This window comes from Artemia sp. Qi Xiang Cuo, chromosome 13, assembly GCF_049724085.1.
Source record: "Artemia sp. Qi Xiang Cuo chromosome 13, ASM4972408v1, whole genome shotgun sequence".
Classification (NCBI taxonomy): Eukaryota; Metazoa; Arthropoda; class Branchiopoda; order Anostraca; family Artemiidae; genus Artemia; species Artemia sp. Qi Xiang Cuo.
Genome location: NC_142806.1, coordinates 40,738,027 through 40,746,965, shown reverse-complemented (window position 1 = coordinate 40,746,965; position 8,939 = coordinate 40,738,027). Strand labels below are relative to the sequence as shown.

Below are 8,939 nucleotides of genomic sequence, written 5' to 3'. Positions count from 1 at the left end.
TGCGAAGTTTCATTGTTTGTGTTGGTTCAGCCTCTTGACCCCAAAAGACAATAACCAAAGGCCTACCTCAGGGAGCAGTCCTCTGTTGCCTCCTTTTTGCCCTATATCTCTGTGACATGAACCTACCCCACACGAATCTACAATATGCTGACGATCTGGTGCTATGGTCATCTGGCAACACCTTTGAGATAGCACAGTCAAATCTTCGAGAGTCACTTTTCCAATTTAAAAAATTCTCTCAACATTCAGATTTACCCATTGCACCTACCAAGTCAAAAATAATCCAATTTCACCGAAAGCAAAACCATGTTAATGCAAAACTAACTCTAAATAAAACAACTATTCCAGAAAATAATCATATAAATTACCTAGGTCTCATGCTTGACCAAAAACTTAATTTCCACCTCCACATTTCAAACACAATAAAAAAATGCTATAGAAGAACAAACATGCTAAAAAGACTTCTTTCCACACCTTGGGGCTGTAAGGAGAAAACCTTAGTCCAGTTTTATAAATCACATATAAGACCCCATATAGACTATGGGCTCATCGTATATGGTGCATGTGCAAAGACCCAGATGCAAAAAATTGAAACAACACAAAATGATATGATACGTCTCATATTTGGTCTTAGGAAACCCACAAGGACCAAGTTTCTGCTTATGGAGAGTGGATTAACAGCAATAAGGGAGAGACGTAGCTTTCTCTTGACAAAACATCTTACAAAAGATGAATCAAATAGCTCACACACCCTACATAATTGGTTAAGAAATCCAGCCATGTATAGAGGCATTGCAGATGAGTATGCCAATATTCAGAAGAAGTTTCCCGTACCAGCAAAGTCTATTGCACCCACTTTCCCCCAATCCCCTCCATGGAATTGGGCATGTCCTATAATAAATACTGATTTCTCAAAGTGGAATAAAGATTTAACCCCTATTGCTTTTGTCCAGAAAAAGTTTGCTGAACTCAATACAATTACCTATAAAAATCACTTTCAAATGTTTGTTGCTGGGTCAAAAATGAATGAGAAGGTAGCAAGTGGTGCTTTCCTTCCTCTCCTGAAAATTGCAATGGGCGAGAGATTAAATAATAATTTATCTATCATGTCTGCTGAGTTAAATGCCATAATCATGGCATTAGAACACCTTAAGAAAAACCTACCTTTGATTGCAAATTCAAATAATATTATTGTATATTCCGACTCTTTATCAAGCCTTGAGTTGCTGGCTTCAGCTCCTCAGTATAAGTTGGACATTAACACTTATCATTGTCTCAGTTTTATAGATAATCTTGCTTCAAGTGGCATAAGAACTAATTTTCAGTATATTCCTAGCCACTCTGGCATGAGTGGTAATCATCAGGTTGATGAAATAGCAAAAAATGCTATAAATATTGACCAGCCAAGTGGGAGACCAATCCCGATTAGAGATATTTACCGATGGAGGCTATCAGATATTCATTTTAATAAGATTAATCCTATCCTTTCCCTCTTTCCCAATAAGTATCTTTCTAAAATTTATCATAGAATTCGTTCTGGAACAAATGGACTAAATTTTCTTGCTTTCTCGTATGTTTTCTAATTCAAGTGGTTCAATTCTCCTGTCCCCTCTTTGCAAGCATTGTAATATGAAAAATGAAACAATTGACCATTGCCTATTTGAATTTAATATGCTGACGTCTGCACAACATACCTTGCTTTGTAAACTGCTAAAATGCTCCAAACACCACAAAATCTCACTATCAGCCAAGAGCCTAGCCAACTAGACCTGCACACAGAGCATAGAAATCGACATCTATCATCTCATAATTGAACTCCTAGAGTCGAAAGATCTACTGAAAGATATCTGAAAATATCTAATAATCATGAGGCAATCAAGCCAGTAGCTCTGTAGCCCACAGAGTGACGCAAAAGGAAAAGGGCTAAATAGTATCACTGAAAAGCCCGCCTGCTTTTAAATAGAAGAAGGAGAAGAAGAAGAAATTAGAAATACAATACCTAAGCCTAGGTGAGTGTTTTAGAATAGTTTCCAGAATTTGATAGTGTTTGTTCGTGGAGATTAGAAATAACCATCATTTTTGAAACCTGTTTTCAGTGTTAAGCCTAGCCTATAAAATTGAATCATGCATTCAAAAATGACTTAAAAATGGGCTATGGATGAAAATGGAAAGAAATAGGAAACTGATTAATATAATATTTTCCAGGCTAGAAAAAAGTCCACCATCTTGAATTTTTCCTAGTTAAGACTGGGAAGGTAGGCTATTTTCTACCTCCTGGCCTAACTTCTCTATTTGTGTGTGACTTTTAAAAAAAGTGTTAAAAGGCCTAGATGGTAAATGTTTACCAAATCATAGCCTATTATTGACTTACAAATAAAGTGAATATACCACTTGATGCCTTTTTTATGCTCTCTCCAAATATAATAATCATTTTTGTCAGAAATGAATCTTACCCCTACCCCTATAGCCTATTTACCAGTTCAGGGTATATATTTGCACATTAGGGGGGATGGGGCCAAATTTTATTTCTGTTGTAAATGAGAGGTAAGTTTGAAATTTGCCCCTCCCCCTAATGTGCAAATATATACCCTGAATTGGTATATAAGCTATAGGGGTGGGGGGAAAATTCATTTCTGACAAAAATGATTATTATATTTAGAAAGACCATACAAAAAGGCATCAAGTTGTATATTCACTTTATTTGTAAGTGAATAATATGATTTGGTAAATATTTACCACCTAGATTAGAGGCTACTTAGAACATGTTAAGAAAACAATTTTTACCTCTTCTTATAAACAGGAACTTCTAAATTGCTATAATCATTCATAGGCTACCGCCACATTCCCCAAACTTTCACCAATTACTGGATGATCCAAACTATATTCTCAAAATGTCTGTAAGCTGATAAAAATCAAATTGATGCTAGTATAATGTTGTTTTTTTAGGATCTTTATCTTCAGCCTTCAAATAGTGGCTTCCAAATCATGTGAAAGGTCCTGGGAGCAATTAATAAGAGTATCAAATGATACAGAGATTGGCAATTGATGGCAATAATTTCTTAGTCCTGTAGAATCTTAATCTATTGGATTACATTCAAAGAGAACATGTGGAGTATTTTCTGATGGGTAAATATCTACCAAATCATATTATTGAGTTAGGAATAAAGTGTATACACCATTCAATGCCTTTTTTTATGCTGATTACAAATATAATAAGCATTTCTATCGGAAATGAATTTCAGCCCCCCCCCCCCTATATATACCTCACCTAACCCTGAATTGGCATAAATAGGGGGGAGGGCTGAAATTCATTTCTGATAGAAATGCTTATTATATTTTTAATCAGCATAAAAAAAAGGCATTGAATGGTGTATTCACTTTAGTCCTAACTCAATAATATGATTTGGTAGATATTTACCTTTCTGATGTCTAATGGTAATTTCTGCATAGGGGGTGTGGTGAATATCCCATTTATAAAAATCAGCATTAAGTAAAATAGTTCCAGCTTTTAGTTTCTAATAGAGCATACTAAAATCCTTAGACTTGAAAGGAGGATGCCTAAAACCATGGTAAGCAATTTTGTTCAAGCCCTAACAACCTCTATAAGATTTATTGCCTTTACATTTCTTGGGGGAGGGATATCTGCTGCCTTATTTGCAAAATTATCTGCCATTTCACTTTATTTCTTTGTGACTTGGGATATGAAGGGATGCAATGGAGCATCTGGATTAAAACAAATAATTCATCTTTTGTCATCTACCTTTGAGGTCATGATCATCAGCATTATATTTTATTTGGCTTAAAAGATGAATTAATGAGAGAGAGTTTGACAGAAATAGGATATTCCTTGAAGAGGTCTCCAGAACTATTAAGGCATCTAATGCAAATTGTACTGCAAATAACTCAGTAGAAAGTACTGATGAATTAATCAGAAGGGGGGGGGTAAAAATATTCAGGTTTGAAGTTGAAATAGGCAAACCAAATGCTTCTGGGAAGCAAGAAACTATTTGGAAATCCTGTTGAAGATCTTGGACCAATTCAAGGATATTTCTGGCTGACTTCCATATTACTAGGTCATCAGTATAAAGCCCAAACAATGCATGCTATTATTGAAACCCAAGGGATATATAGATTAAACAGAAGTAGACTAAAGATGGCTCCCTGGGGTAAGCCTTCTCTAATAGGTTATTCCCTGATCTTGTGATTACCAATCTGAACAGCAAATGTTCTATAATTAAGTAAGTTATAAATAAGGTTAACAATATTGATAAGAAAATCAGGATTTATTAGTACCTCAAGTAATTTCTGGTGAATGTCACTGCCATAGCATCAACCCAATCAAAAAGTATGCCAATGGTTGAATGTCCTTGCTTAAAAGAGTTGGATATATTATGTTCAAGGCAAGCAATATTGTCGTGTGAACACTACGCTTTTCTGAATCCTCTTTGTTCAGGGATATTACCAATCTGAACAGCAAATGTTCTATAATTAAGAAAGTTATAAATAAGGTTAACAACATTGATAAGAAAATCAAGATTTATTAGTACCTCAAGTAATTTCTGGTGAATGTCACTGCCATAGGCATCAACCCAATCAAAAAGTTGGCAATGGTTAAATGTCCTTTCTTAAAAGAGTTGGATATATTATGTTCAAGGCAAGCAATATTGTCCTGTGAACCATACCCCTTTCTGAATCATGTTTGCTCAGGGAGATAGAGGTTGTTTACTTCTATGAAACATTTGACCCTACTTAAAGTCAGTTGTTCCAGGACTTTCACTAGTGCTATTAGCACTGAAATTGGTCTATAAGGTTTAATAAATTTGATTTGAGAAAATTCTTGTCTGATATAGTGGAATACCAGACCAACTAAAAAGTTCATATTGGCTTCTATATGAACTTTCCAATGTACATATTGGCTCCTATTGTGAGATTCATTTCTTTTGAGAATATCCTGTAGTAACCTTGTACAAATTTTTGACAGACAGCAACAGGCCCTGTCAAAATATAGGTGACTGTTGAAACTTCACTGAACATATAAAATAGATAAGAAACAATTGGTGTCAAAATTGGGGGGGGGGGACTTATAGTGGAGCTAGAGTCAAAATGTGTTAGCTACAATTATTAGGTATATTAGGAAGTAAGAATTGTTTTCTTAACATGTTTCCTTCTCATTAGCTCCTAATCCCATGATGTGAAATTCCTTGGGCTTATTTCAGATTCAAGTTAGAACTGGGCTTAGTATGAACATGTCTTCTTTATAATAAGGTGTATGTTTGTGCTGGATGCCTTGGGGCTACCAGCTGTATGATCTCCAATGTCACCCCAGTGCCATTGGCAGTGCTGCTAGAATATAGTAATGTGATCAAATAGTTTCAAAGGCTCCATAGTTTCTTTATGCATTGTTATTGTAACCAGTGTGTGTGTGAAACATGTACAACCTTTTCAAGGGCCAGACTATTGGCCAAGGGTGCCACAACCTGTGTCACCATTAATATATATCTAACTATCTCTTTTGAGGGTAAATAGACCCTTCTGTCAATATATTAATGATGGTACTTCTCAAAAACTCTTTTCCTACCCTGCCTGGGTTCAGGAAAAACTAATCTCACACATTTGGAGAAAATAACTCACTTTTAATCTCTAAACATATATATGTGAACTCAATAAGTAAACTCTCAAAATAGACTAACCATAAAATCACTATTTTCACACCAGGAAACCTGGTGTAAGGGTGGACCCTGGAATGACACTGGCCAATCCAATATATGAGGGCTTCATATCTACAAGCTTTTTGAATAAGATTGTCTTTTCAGTGACCAAGTCCAAATGGACAGAATTAGATTCTTAACCAAAAGTTTACTTACAGCAACACCACTGACTTAGCAACAAGAATTTAGTTTGTCCTTTGAAATTATACTATAAGCAAATTTAATCAAGCAAAAAAAGGGTCATTTATCTGAAAAGAAAAGGGGCAGAGCCCCAACACCTCCCCCCATAATGTAAATGGCCACCCATGCACCACACTAGTCTACCCTTGCAAACATAAACACTTAGCTTCAACTTTACAATCTCCATTTGCCTTCTTTCTTCCATCTCTGACCAATATCTGTGCTGCTGCTTCCATGGCTTGGCTCTGGATCTGTCACCATCCATATGTTTCCACTGCAGAACAACCAGGATCTAGATTGTATGGGTATTAGCATTAGGTTGAAGAAAATAGAAGAACCTTCAAAAATTATAAAAACCTACTTTCAAAAATAATACGCAATGATAAAATGAAATTTTATTTCGATTCTTTTAATGAAGTAAGTAAGTCCCCAAAGAAAACTTGGGAACTAATCAACTCATGTTTAAATTGATCGCGGACGTCTTCTTCACCATCAAAAATTCGGGATGCCCATGGTAATACAATTGAAAGGGAACTAGAAATGGCAAATTACATAAATTTTCATTTTGTGTCAATTGGGCAGTCAATAGCTAATAAGCTCCAACATAATATGTCGCATGGGCAATGTAATTATCCTACGTACCTAGGAAGTCCTTCTGAGAATTCTTTGTTTTTAACTCCGGTAACACAAGAAGAGCTTGCTAAGGTTGTTAAGCTTTTAAATAATGGAAATTCCCCGGGGATTGATGAGTCGTCGACCAATATTGTTAAAGCCATTTTACCTAGTATTAATAAAGTTATGTGTCATTTAATACATCTGTCATTTAGATTGGGAACTTTTCTGGATTCTTTTAAAAAAGCGAAAGTGTTACCGCTATATAAAAGTGGTGACCGGACTAATTGCTCAAATTATAGACCCATTTCTATTCTTTTGGGTTTTTCTAAAGTAATGGAGCGATGTTTTTATATTCGAATGTATAATTTTCTCTGTTCAAAAGATTATTTTTCAAAAACTCAATATGGATTTAGAAAAGAGCACAGTACGCAGGATTCTATATTAACTATGGTACAATTTATTCATGAGTGTCTGGACAAAAAATGGATCCCGGCGAGTATATTTTTGGACCTTGAGAAGGCCTTCGATTCGTTATGCCATGAAATATTGTTGTATAAATTAAACCACGGTGGGATACGAGGACCAGCGCACAATTATATCGCAGTGAATCTTACCTAAGTCGTCGCTCCCAAGTGACTATGATCAACGACACAGTTTTGGATCAATGTCTGTTGTCAAATATTGGTGTCCCGCAAGGTTCAATCCTGGGACCACTGCTTTTTATAATGTATATAAATGACCTTCCATCAGCAACAGAAAACCTTGGTCTGAATGTTCTTTTTGCTGATGATACCAGATCATCACTTACTGGATATTTGGAAGAGGATCTCAATGAGAAGCTGCAAATTGTATTTTCACAACTTCTTGTATGGCTAAAAGCTAATTGTTTGTCACTAAATGCATCAAAACCCAAATTTATCATTTATAGTAGAATTGGGCAGAATGCACAAGGAATTTCAACAATATTTGATCATGCTACAAATATTCAAATTCAAAGGGTAACTTTGTTCTGGTATCTGGGTATTATTATTGATGAAAATCTGTCATATAATGAACATTGTAATAGATTATGGGTTAAAGTTGCTCAGGGGGTTGGTATAATGTGAAGGTTTCAGCATTTTTTTCCATATGAAATCCTACGTCTAATTTATTTTGTATTGGTTCATTCCCATCTTACGTATTGTCCTCTGATATATTTGGCAACATTCAGATGTCATGTGAAACCAATACAAATTCTTCAAAACTGGGCTCTTCTAATTTTAAAGAAATATTTACCATCACCGTCTTTGTATCCTAATAAGAGTAAAACTGAAACTCTATATCTTCTAACTAATATTTTGCCTGTTTCACAGATATTCACCCTCAATTCTTTTTTATTTAAGGTAAAATATGACCGGTTGGAACTACCTACGTACTTTTATTCGAATAATTTTTTCCCTGTGCAACATGCCCATTCTTATGAAACCCGACATAAATGGAACATTCAGCACCTAAAATTAAGCACAGAAAGATCTCGGTTCTCGCCATTATTTTCAATCACGGGTTCATGGTGTCTTCATCTACCATTTATTGATTGCAGCAAATCTCTTCCAAATATAAAAAAGCAACTTAATTCTATCCTTATAAAAAATTTTAAGAATTAATAATATATTGAAAAACTGGGTATATTTGATAATATTGTTTTGTTGGGTGTTTTGCCCTGTGAGTTGCCGGTCATCGGTTACCCTTATTCACCCGTTTGTTTTTTTTTTTTGTTTTTTTTTTATTGGTATTTTTGGTGGATCTTTGCCCGGTGTTGGTGGGTTTGTGGGGTGGGTGCCCGTCTATTGGTGAGTCATGGAATAACTCTTATTTATTTTTTTGTTGTCAAACAGGTTTATTCCGATTAATGTATTGGGTTTTTGTCATTCGACCTTGTGTCTCCGGCTTTTACCCTGTATTTATGTCTATTTTCTACAGATTTTTTAAAATTAAACCTTCAACCTTGAAATAAAAAAAAAAAAGGTTTGAGATTTTGAAAAATCACAAGATTAGCAGAAAATAGCTGTGCCAATCTAATCAAGTAATCTGCTGGCATAGCCAGAGTGAATTCAAACTCCCCAATCCAAAAACATAGGAGAACCATCGCAAATGGGATAATAATCTTCTAGGTTTGGTTCAATCTTTAGTCAGGGGTCTGCAGCTTGATAAATAGGAATATTCTTGCTCTCACAAAATTTACACTTAGGAGAAGTAGAGAATCAGGGTCTGGGACATTTGGTGATGCCAGCCATCAAGAAAAATCGGCTAAACTAGTCTCTTAACCTCCCCCAGTGAAAACAAACAAATATTGTAATTGAAACATGAATTGCCCCTAGGCATAGTTGGAAATGATCTATGGCACAAAAGACAAAGGCCCAAGAAAACAATAGGGATAGAGGAAAATCAGAGCAAATC

At 35.3% G+C, this 8,939-nt stretch overlaps 1 protein-coding gene across 1 annotated transcript in view; it reads left to right on the top strand.

Annotated features, from left to right (window-relative positions):
- The first annotated feature begins 1,899 nt into the window (after positions 1-1,899).
- Positions 1,900-8,939, top strand: part of Rpn13 (regulatory particle non-ATPase 13) — a 42,304-nt gene continuing 35,264 nt past the window's right edge. The window contains exon 1 of the mRNA XM_089099341.1: positions 1,900-2,009. The gene's annotated coding sequence lies outside the window, so the exon portion shown is untranslated. The remainder of the gene's footprint in view (positions 2,010-8,939) is intronic.